The sequence below is a fragment of the Staurois parvus genome, unplaced genomic scaffold (assembly GCF_062004578.1).
Source record: "Staurois parvus isolate SC_StPar_1 unplaced genomic scaffold, SC_StPar_1.0 ptg000696l, whole genome shotgun sequence".
Lineage (NCBI taxonomy): Eukaryota > Metazoa > Chordata > Amphibia > Anura > Ranidae > Staurois > Staurois parvus.
Genome location: NW_028318492.1, coordinates 3,476,610 through 3,488,955, shown reverse-complemented (window position 1 = coordinate 3,488,955; position 12,346 = coordinate 3,476,610). Strand labels below are relative to the sequence as shown.

General features: G+C 38.8%; 1 long non-coding RNA gene across 1 annotated transcript in view; it reads right to left on the bottom strand.

Moving 5' to 3' along the window:
* The window catches only part of LOC149446135 (uncharacterized), a 63,287-nt gene extending 51,152 nt beyond the window's left edge, over positions 1 to 12,135 (bottom strand). The window contains exon 1 of the long non-coding RNA XR_016306262.1: positions 12,059 to 12,135. This is a non-coding gene — a long non-coding RNA (uncharacterized LOC149446135). The remainder of the gene's footprint in view (positions 1 to 12,058) is intronic.
* Between the last annotated feature and the right edge of the window lie 211 nt (positions 12,136 to 12,346).

The window sequence follows — 12,346 nt, the reverse complement described above, 5'->3', positions numbered from 1 at the left end:
TTGGAGCGTGTCCATCAGCATACAATTGTATGTACCAGGTTCTATCACATAGCATAATATTGTATTTTTGTTTGTCAAATTGTTTTGTATACTGTATACATACTTATATGTTTTTTCTTTAGTAGCAGCTACTATCCTACTTAAGAAGCAGGCACATGTTCCTGCAAAACATGTTGAGGAACTATAGTCATCCCTGAAATGAACTTTATATCCCAATAAGAGTCATTGCTCCTTCATATTCTTCATTGATCTGATGTATAACTATAAATAATGTGCCATTTGATGGTTTCTGCCGCATTATACCAAAAAAAAATTGTTCTGAATGTCTTTTAGCTGGACTTAGTTTAGTTCGTAACTCATGGTATTAATAGCATGTAATAGGGGATTAATCCTCCCTGTCAATTTTAAGGTTTATGTCTTGTGTGTTACTCTTTGGGGCGCAAAAAGTTCTTGTAACCTTCTTTGAAACAAGTGGAACTTCCGCCATTCATTTTTTCTAGTTTTGAATATAATGGATTGGCTTTTTGCTGTCTGTAAAGAAAGTAATAGGAAATATAAAATGTTACAGTTGTCACTGAAAATGGAGAGAGGAAATCTCCCAATGGAAACACCTTTTCCTGTGATAACTAAGATGGAACTTAAAATTAGTGCATTTCGGTTGGTTCCTGCTAATCCAATTGATAATTGAGGCAGCTGGCCTTGTAGGCATCCTCCCGCCTGACATTCATCGATCTGAGAATCACAGGAGTGGGGTAGAAAATTGTCCAGTCAGATGCAGCCACTGATCAGGCATTCTGAAAGCTCTCAGTAATGGCTGTCAGAATACAATAGCTCAAACAGTCCAATAAGAGCATCAAACAAATGTCCAAGAGTCAAAATTTTTAATGATAAAGTTGATTCATAGCAGAAAAAGAATTTTATCATTAAAAACCTTGAACTGTTGGATCACTGTTAGGCACTCTCATTGGACTGTATGTATGTGAATTCCCAACTCTTGGTTCTTTTCCAGTTTCTAAAGGATGTCCCCATGTTGTGGAGTACTGTGGAACTGGCAGTGTGTCTAGTAAAAATTTCAGTAATTCTTATAAAATCTGAATTGTTTTTGGAATACAATAGCTGGCAGGGAGATGCCTACATCCATGCTGTTTAGCATTGATGGTGAAACCAATAGAAAATTTTACAGTGTATAACCAGCTTTACTTTGGGAATATTTCTTTTCACTTCCTGCCATGTTTCCTGGACCGAAAGTGTAGTAATTCTTCCCAATGGAGACACCAACAGCTATTAAAATTTAACAGAGGTTCTAACTCTGCCCTATTCTACCCAAAACTGCAGAAAACAGTTTTAACTACAATTCCACTGTAAAAAAAATGCTATAACATATTAACCTGATAGGATGGAGGTACATAAAAGGTAGAAGACAATCTGTATCACTCCATTTTTCATGTTGGTTGAACTCATTGGAACTCCTGGTATAAACAAAAAACAATACATTATTCTCAATTGACAAAGCTAAAAGTTATCCCTATTTTCCTAAAGGCGATAGTTATTTTCGAGTCCAATGAAATGTGAAAATTACAGTCACATGGCTGAAAATAGAGTGCCTTGGGCTGGTATTAAAGCTTTGTGAATTGACCTTATTGTGTATATCTAAGATGAATGCTGAGTGTTGCTGTTTTCCTGTCTTTATTGTTTCTCACATAACACAGCCAAAGTTTTTTGTGTTTCTTTTTCTAACATTGAAAAGGAAATGACTTAACCAGATCAAGATATTTCACAAAAGATGTTTAAGGATTTTGATATATTTCCTTAAGTTAGAAAAATATCCCTTTTATTGGACTACCTGTTTTCAACTTCTCAGAGAATGCTACGGAAAGGCTGTTTTTACAATAATACACCTAAATGAAAGATTCACAGTAGAGATAGGCCTGTTTTTGTAGAGCATTACTACAAAACACATCTTTGTGTGTTGCATAACTTCTTTAAGATAATATCTTTGATGAACTTCAGATGCTGTGTATTTCTAGATGACTACATTGCTCTCTTGTCAAATACTGGATAATAGCATCATTTGAAAAGAAAATAGATCAAACATAAAACCCAGTTTTTGATTCACAAAGCCTAAAACCCAATCAATTATTAATTTACTCTCACAGAAATGCCTGCTGTGTTCAGACATTGAATAGGTTTGTAGTAGATTGCTGTCCTCTGAGACAATACAGAGAGTAACTATCTTGGGAACACAGCTTCATCATCAGGGACCCTCCCTAGAAATGATCTTTAACTGTCAGCAACTGTTTTACGTACAGCTTGCCGAACATGTTACAAGTTCCGTTCGCTATGTTCCAATTACTTTGTTCAATATTTTAGCTGTAGTTTTTAACTCATCTAGGAAGTAGATTCCACTGTCAACACTTTTCACCTAAACATGTGATTTTAGTTTATTTTTAGTTTGATCACATTCAACAGGAAACAAAAAAAATTATTTTTACTTCCTGAATTCACCCATAAAGCACTTGAGATGTCAGTAAAGAGATGATTTATAGCAGTGCTTCTCAGCTTTATATATATGTTCCCCTTTATTAATGGTATTTATGTAAACAAGTCAAAGGACAGGTAAGATAAAGGGACTACGTCAAGAGATAATTAAGCCCCGTACACACGATGAGAATATCGGATGAATGATCATCCATTTTTTGGGGGTTTTTTTTTGCATGCTAGTCTCCACATCAAAAATTAAGAGGTTAATAAAGTTACAAAAATTCTTGAACGACAGAATAAAAATTTGGAAGTAATGTACTGTATTTGTATTGTATTTTTAGACAAAGACGATTAAATGAAAATCATATAATCTGGTATGGTAGAAGAAATTTTCGTGCTTGCCCCTTCAAATATTTTCAGACAAAAGCTGTGCACTAACGATTAGATTTTCGTACGATTGCTTCAAAAGTGGTATTTTTCGTGTGATTTTCTGATTGTGTGTACTAGGCTTTAGTAACAACTGTTTTTTCAGTGGAATGTATTTTAATAAAGAAACATTGCTAAAGGGACCTCTCTACTGACATGCCAAGTGTTTTTTGTTGTTTTATATACAAGCTGGTACTAAGTACCCCTTTATGTAGACCTCTTTATCTTACATATCCCTTGCATTGTATACATTTGGTACCCAATACTACCTATATGTATATACATGATGACAGAAGAAGTTTTGGAAATGTTATCAGGACTATATTGTTAACAAACAATAGGACCTTATACACCCATAAGAAGTGCTTCCTAGGGTATACTGTACGTACCACTCTAATTGTGAACCCATGACAGATTAGCCTAGTTTTGAATCCATGACTCATGGCCAATATGTTTAGAAATATTAATGTCTCCCTCCTAGACTGCTTCATATAACAGCCCAGTCCTTCTAAATAATCAGTTATTTTTTTGTCTTCCAATAATTTTTATTGAAAATTGCAAAACTGTATAAATGAAAAGAGAGTATCAACACACGATAAGTACATTGTTCTACATCCTTGTACACAAAATTTCCAACTTATAGCCAAAGAGACTGAAATTGCATGTTTCTGAAATAATTTCAATAAGCCCCCAACAGGATCCCCACATATGGGGCCCCTTCATCCAAGGCAGGGGGAAAGTTCTCAGCACCCGTGGACCTGAAGGTCCGAACCTGTCGGCTTCAGTGCCCGACAGGGAGGAGGGGACCTGCCTATTGACCCATGGTCCTGAATTCCCTTTCAAGATGGCCTAAAGGCCAAAAACAGATGAGAAAGGGAAAGGTAAGTAATAGTAATAGGGGGTCGGAAAGAAGAGAAAGGAAAAGACAGCAAGCCTCCTCTGTGACCCAGAATGGTTATCTATGAACCTGGCTAGGTAGGCCCTGTAAGGTAGGTAATCCAGGGTTCCCAAATTCTTTTAAATTTATAAATCTTGTCCTGCAGAATAGAGGCACTCCTTCAACATTATCCAGGACAATTTAGTCTTTACAAGATCAAAAGAGATCATGGGAGATATCCAAGATCTCGCAATCGTGATCATAGCCGCTATAAAAATGAATGTTATGAGGCATTGAGATGGTCTTGGGGCCCATTCCGCAGGACATCCTAGTAGAGCCCGTTGAGGGGAATTAATTAAATTAGACCCTGTAATGGAATAATATTTATAAGTGCGCATCCAAAATCTGGAGACCTTCGGACACGTCCACCTGATATGATACGCTGTCCCCTCCTGACCGCATCAGGTTTGTTTTCAATCTCCAAAAAGCTTTATTATGTATTTTGAGGAGAGCTAGTGTATATGGAGGCCTCAATTACTGATCTCCCCTTCTGAAAATGCAGGTTGCCAGACTGTCCTGCTGATTTAGTGGCTTCAATAGCTTCTCTGTCACTGATCTGAAATAAATTTTCAGATAAATATTTAGGACTTCACTTTGACCTCACTGGCTTTATGCTAGTTTCAGGTCAGTGCTTTAGAGAATATTGAAGCTAGAAACAGCCAGACAATGAACAATATCCGAAGACGGTAAGCAATGACAGCCATTCCTTCTGTACAGTTTTACTTTAATGCAATACTGCAGCCTAGCTATTTACATACCATTCAATGAGAATATGGGTTAATATTACGAAATCACCACTAGAATTTGGCAAAACAGAACAGTCATGATAATTAAAAACATCTTTTGGAATACTTGCACAGCTGCATCAAATGTTACGTGAAACATTTTTTGCAAAATGAAAGACAAAAATGTTAAAATAGGTTATTAATAAGTCATTTCAAATATTGTTAAGGACTCAGTGGCATTTGCTAAATTAACACACATTTGTGTATTTGCCAGTTTATGTTACTGGTTAAACTTCTTCCCCGCCGCCCTATAGCAGCCATTGGTGGCTACAGCTGTCGATCACTGGGTCCCAGCCGGAGATTCCCCACTGGCACCCGGCGATCACCAAGGAACAGTGAAAAGGAGAGGTCTGTGTGTAAACAACATAGGTCTCTCCCCTCTCAGCACAGACAGGCTGCTTTCTATTGCTCTGCACAGCACAGCAATACAAAGCAGCTTGTCTCCCTATTAAAACACACACAGCACTTAATGTAATATACAACACAGCACACAGTTAACCCTTTGATTGCCCCAGATGTTAACCCCTTCCTGCCCAGTGTCATTAGTACAGTGTCAGTGCTTTTTATTAGCACTGATCACTGTATTAGTGTAATTGGAATGTCAGTTGTAGTTAGTTGGTTCCCCCGCAGTGTCAGAATGCTTGCCACAGTCCCGCTATATTATTATTATTATTATTATACAGTATTTATAAAGCGCCAATAGTTCGCTCAGCGCTGTACATTACAAAAGGGAGACAGAACATGTGACAGAACAATACCAATACAATGCAAAACATGAGGGGATCAAGGGCCCTGCTCTTTCGAGCTTACAATCTAGGAGATATAAGTCGCTGATCGCTGTAATTACTAGTATAAACATTTTTTTTTAATTCCAGTATATATACCACCATTTGTAGACACTATAACTTTCATGTAAAGCAATTAATTTACATGTATTGGGATCTTTTTTAGCAAAGACATGTAGCAGAATACATTTTGGCCTAAATTTATGACGAAACTTGATTTTTAAATTTTTTTTTACTGGACATGTTTTATAGTAAACAGTCAAAAATATTGTTTTTTTTCCCAAAATTGTCTTTTTTTGTTTATAGCGCAAAAAATAAAAACCGCAAAGACAGTCAAATACCACCGAAAGAAAGCTCCTGTGGGAAAAAAAGGACATAAATTTAATTTTGGTGCAGCGTTGCATGACTACATAATTGTCAGTTAAAGTAACGCACAAAATGGCCTGGTGAGGAAAGGGGGTAAATCCTCTGGAGGGCAAGTGGTTAAAGCCCTGGAATGTTTGGCCTTGGTACAAACACAGGTTAAAATGGCAATTAGAGATTATTTCCTACATCTGTGGCTATTTAAATTGCAATTAGTGTCTGTGCATAGTCAATGAGATTGTCAGCTCTCACATGGATGCACTGAGCAGGCTAGATACTGAGCCATGGGAAGCAGAAAAGAACTGTCAAAAGACGTGCATAACAAGACAATGGAAGTTTGTAAAGTTGGAAAAGGATATAAACAGATATCCAAAACCTTGAGTATGTCAGTCAGTACTGTTCAATCACTTTGTTAAGAAGTGGGAAATTCTGGGATCGCTTGATACCAAGCCAAGGTCAAGTAGACCAAGAAAGACTGCAGCCACAACTGCCAGAAAAATTGTTCAGGATACAAAGAAAAACTCACAGGTAGCCTTAAGAGATATATTGGCTGCTCCTTAAAAAGATGGTGTGGTTGTTTCAAGGAGCACAATACGACGATACTTGAACAAAAATTAGCTGCACGGTCAAGTTGCCAGAAAGAAGCCTTTACTGTGCCAATGTCACAAAAAAGCCCTGTTAGAATATGGCTGACAACACCTTGACACGCCACACAACTTCTGACACACTGTAATATAACATATATATTGTACATTCATATTAGTCCCTAGCCCTCAAGGGGTGTACAATCTAACTTACATACATATATACACATACTAGGGGCCAAGCCACGGCTCCGTGTGTGAATGGACACACGGAGCAGCAGGTGCCCCCATAACAAGCTGCTTGCTGTGGGGGCACTTGACAGGAAGGTCCAGGCTACTCTGTGCAAAACCACTGCACACAGTAGGTCAGTATAGACATCTTTGTTATTTTACAAAAAAATAAGAAACCTTTAAGATCGCTCTAATATCATCAAAACCGCTCTGGGGAAATCTCAAACATATGGTTCATGCAAGACAACCAAAGACTTTGCATGACCTGGAGGAGGCATTTTGCCAAGATAAATGGGCGGCTATACCACCTGCAAGAATTCAGGGCCTCATAGACAACTATTACAAAAGACTGCACACTGTCGTTGATGCTAAATACACCATATTAAGTTGAGTTGTTCGGTAGTACAGTTGAATATGAATCCCAAAAGAAATAAAAGAAATGTGTTTTGACTGCTCACACGTTTTCTTTAAAAATTGTACATACTGTATAAATTTTCCAAGGGTATGCCAACTTGTGAGCACGACTGCATGTCACAGATACATTAAACACTTGCCTACCGGGCACTTATACCCCCTTCCTTACCAGGCCAATTTTCAGCTTTCAGCGCTGTTGCTCTTTGAATGACAATTGCGCGGTCATGCAACGTCATACCCATTTGAAATTTTTATCAATTTTTTCTCACAAATAGAGATTTTTTTGGTGGTATTTAATTTCCGCTGGGTGTTTTACATTTTGCGCTATAAACAAAAAAAAAGCAAACATTTTGAAAAAAAAAGTTTCTTTGTTTCTATTATAAAATTTTGCAAACAGGTAATTTTTCTGCTTCACTGATGTGCATTGATGAGGCTGCACTGATAGGCAGCACTGATGGGCACTGATAGGCGGCACTGATAGACAGCACTAATGAGGTGGCACGGATAGGCAGCACTAATAGATGGCACTGATGAGCTGGCACTGATGATGGGTACTGACAGTCGGCACTGATAGGCAGCACTGACTGGTGGCACTGCTGGGCCCTGACTGGCGGCACGTCTGGGTGGCACTGACTGGCGGCACTGCTGGGTGGCGCTGACTGGCGGAACTGCTGGGCTGCACTGACTGGTGGCACAGGTGGGTGGAACTAATGGGCACAGGTGGGTGGTACTGCTGGGCACAGGTGGGCACTGCTGAGCACAAGTGGGTGGCACTCCTGGGCATTTGTGGGCAGGACTGGTAGGTGGAACTGCTGGGCACCGATCATCAGGGCACTGATCATGATTAGTGTCAGTATATAAATAGTCAATGAGTTTGTTGGCTCTTACGTGGAAGCACTGACTAGACTAGATACTGAGCCATGGGGATCAGAAATGAACTGTCAAAAGTCCTGCGTAACAAGGTAATGGAACTTTATAAGATGGAAAAGTACATATAAAAATGCCCAAAGCCTTGAATATGCCAATCAGTACTGTTAAATCACCTATTAAGAAGTGGAAAGTTCAGGGATTTTTTGATACCAAACTAAGGTCAGGTAGACCAAGAAAGATTGCAGCCATAACTGACAGAAGAATCATCCGGGATTCAAAGAAAAACCCACAGGTCACCTCAAAAGAAATACAGGCTGCTCTGGAAAAAGAGTACAATACGGTGGTACTTGAACAAAAATGAGCTGTTTGGTCGAGGTGCCAGAAAGAAGCTTTTACTGCACCAATGCCACAAAAAAGCCCAGTTACAATATGCCTCACATGCCTAACCAGGCCTTTTTTGTGCCATTGATGCAGTAAGGGCTTCTTTCTGGCGCCTCGACCATGCAGCTCATTTTTGTTCAATGTCATCATATTGTGCTCCTTCAAAACAACCACATTGTCTTTTTGCAGAGCAGCCTGTTTTTCTTTTGAGGTTGTCTGTGGGTTTTTCTTGTAGTTACCTATAGGTTTCCCATTGTATCCTGAACAAATCTGGCAGTTGTGGCTGCAATCTTTCTTGGTCTACCTGACCTTGGCTTGGTATCAAGAGGTCCCTGAACTTTCCACTTCTTAATAGGCGATTTAACAGTACTGATTGGCATATTAAAGGCTTTGAACATCTTTTCATGTCCTTTTCCATCTTTATAACGCTCCATTACCTTGTTACGCAGTTTTGACAGTTCTTTTCTGATCCCCATGGCTCAGTGTCTAGCCTAGTCAGTGCTTCCACGTAAGAGCTAACAAACTCATTGACTATTTATATACTGACACTAAATGCAATTTAAAAAGCCACAGATGTGAGACATTAACCTCTAACTGGCATTTTAACCCGTGTGTGTCACCTTGTGTGTCTCTACCAAGGCCAAACATTCCAGGGGATGGAAACTTTTGATCATGGCCATTTGGGTGATTTCTGTTATTATGATTTAAAAAGGAGCCAAACAACTATTTGATAATAAATGGCTTTATATGATCATCATCCTTCAATAAAAGAGCATTTTTTGGCATGATCAGTCATATTTTCAATATCAATGCCAAAATTTCACAATTTCTGCCAGGGTATGTAAACTTTTGAGCACAACTGTCAATAAAGAATGTTAAAAAAAAAAGAACATCTGAATGACAATGGTTTCACATTCTGTAGAATGGAGTGCCCCTTTAAAATATTGTTGTAAACATACATTTAAATCATGACTTAAAATGTATTCAAACTCTAACAATACATTTATCTTATTTGCTTCCTTATAGTCTGTTAATGATACTAATTTTTATATTTTATAAAAAAAAAACAGCTGTTCATCCAGCCAGAAATCTTATGAGCTGATTATTTCCTGTACTCTGCATCTGCAGACACTTATCAGTTAGGATAGTTCCCAGCTATCACCTTTGATAACAGTGGCTAAGTGGTTAGCACTTCCCCCAAGTAGCACTAGCATTGTTGATTTGAATCCCAGCCACGGCACTACCTGTCTGGAGTTCTCCCTGTGCCTGTTTGGGTTTCCTCTGGGTACTTTGGTTTCCTACCACACTCCAAAGACATGCTCGTAAGGTTAATTGGTTCCAGTCTAAATTGGCCCTAGTATATGAATGTGAGTTAGGGACCTTAGATTCTTGAGGGCAGGGACTGATGCAAATGTACAATATATATGTAAAGTGCTGCGTAAATTGATGGTGCTATATAAGTACCTGAAATAAATAAATAAATACCTCCCCCTATGTTATATAGGGGGGGAAAGTGTTATATAGTCCTAGCACACTTCCTTCCAAGGATGGCAATGCTGCTTCTCCTAGATACAGTACAGTTGTTGCTCTAGATCGGAAGTGTGCTGCTCCTGACAGGAAAATTAAGAAGAAGAAAAAAAAATCAAGCAAAACATCTAAGGTACTGTTAGCTGTAACACATTTAATTTTTGTTCATGGGCTTAGATACAGTTTAAAGAAAGGACTGATTTCTCCAACACCTATTCCAGCACTTCTAACTGAGAAATGGTACGTAATCTTTTAATGAATAAATGTAGCCTATTCCGTGAACTGGGCAGCTGACCATGTGCTCATACTACAAAGTAATTGCCTGATTGAGTCACTTACAAGGCTGATGCATATACTGGAGCTCATTAGTTCGATATGACATCTCAGTGACCACATTTTTATGGCTTTCCCTAGGGGAATACTGCCATTGATTTTAAGAGACCTTCTGTCTGTATTTGTGCAACACACATAATTGAAGAAAAGGCAGCAGGTGGTGTATCTCTTTAAATCCTTTTAAAAAAAGCAACAGCTGCACTGTTATTTGTAAAAACTGTGACTGCAGGATAAGAAGGTACAAAAAAGTGTGGTCCCTCGGAAGGAAACACCCATTTACTAATGGCTTATAAGACTTCCTGTTTGTGTCCTAACTATGAAGTTTCTTCAGATCTTACATTAGGATAATCCCGTGAAGGCAGACTCAGTTCCTAGATCTTTTCTGATTTTAATATTGTTTCAAAGAAAACATATAAAAAAAGATGTACAAAATGTGTGTGCTCATGAGGTTTGAAATATATACAGTGATGTATTAGACATATATTTGAGATGAATTGCAGAAACTTCTCTTTTAAACTTGAATCAAATAACCCATGCACAAGTACACTAGAAGCTATGGTTTTGTATTTTCCCATCTTGCTTTATAATTTTAAAAAATATTACAAAAAATCTGTAATTCATGACAGGGGAGTCTTAGAGAACTAAGGGATAGCTAAAGAGACAGCACAGAAGAAATCATTTGTTTTTCAGACAGGCTGGTTCTCCTTGAAGCCTTAAACTAAGCCATATGATAATGGATGATGGTAAAATGTAAAAAGTAATTTTACCTTTACCTACTGATGTCTGTAAACAGGCTTTTTTCATCATATTGGTTAACTACAAAAAGTTGTGAAGCCTAGAGGTTTACCTGCTAGCTGAAAATCAGAAATGCAAAAAGTTCCAGCACCAGAGGTCCAATGCAGGCTGTCCCAAATGAAGTGTTCTGCTGCCCAACACTGCCTGCATAGCTTTAGCACTAATCTTACCTGGGCACCAAGCATCTCCTTAGGTAAGTGACTAATGACATCACTGATTGGACCTTTTTCCTCCCACTGATATCAAGGATGGTATACTCTTCCTCCCACTGTCCACTAATTGGGTATGTTTTTTTTTTTCACTGACCACCAATACTGTGTAACATCCTCTAGTGTACATTGATAGGGCCCCCCCAAGCTCTGCATGACCAGGCAACACACATTTTCCACAACTTCAAACACAGAGTCAGTAAACAGTCCTTGAGCTGTTTTTTTTTGTTCTTGAGGGGTTAACAACTTGAATATAGTCTAGGAGTATATGGGATGCGCAAGGAACTGCAAATTTGAGGACAAACTTCTTAGCAACTATACACTGTATAACTTATGTGGATCAGCAGAAATAACACTGTCTCTTTAAGGAGCACTGAAGTTTCCTTGATGCATTCTATGGATGAAGGTAAAAAACCTTCATGCAGCTCCTTCCCCCCAGCCCTCCATTATACTTACCTGAACCCAATCTCGATCCAGCAATGTGCATGAGAGCAGATGCTCTCTCGGCTCTCTCCCCCCTCGTTGGCTCAGACACAGCAGCGGGAGTCATTGGCTGTTGTCAGTCACAGCCAATGAGGTGGTAGTGGGAGGTGGGGCTGAGCCACGGGGACACACAGAGGTGGCACGGGATCAAGCACACAGGTGTGCCATGATAAGAAGCGGTTTCCTATGGTGGCATACCAAGAAGCGGAGGAATCAGAAGCTCCAGTAGGGGGGCCAAATAGAGGAGGATCGGGGTTGCTCTGTGCAAAACCATTGCACAGAGAAGGTAAGTACAACATGTTTGTTATTTAAAAAAAAAAAAAAGAACTTTTACAGTCACTTTAATTACCAGTAAGCTTTACAATAAACAAAGAAAGCAAACAGGAGAGGGTGCCTCCACCTAAATGCAGATTGTATTGGGAAAAGGCATAATAAATAAATGTATTTCACTCACTGGTAAACAAATAGTAGTGTGCATATCATCCTCAGACGTGTGGGTATCAGGAGACCTGCAGAGATCATTTTCTGAATGCGTCAGGGAAAGAGGAAAAAGAAGTGAACTATGTTTTCCATTCATAATAACTTCATAAGGATGGATAAAAAAATGCATCCTTGGTATCTCTTTAGATGGTAATGCTCCTTTCTGCAAGCAAATTGTGAACTAGCCTAGAGAGCAAGAATATTTAAAGCTCATTTTATGAGTTTTCGATGTAATAGGGAAGGGTTATAACCTCTGTTGGTT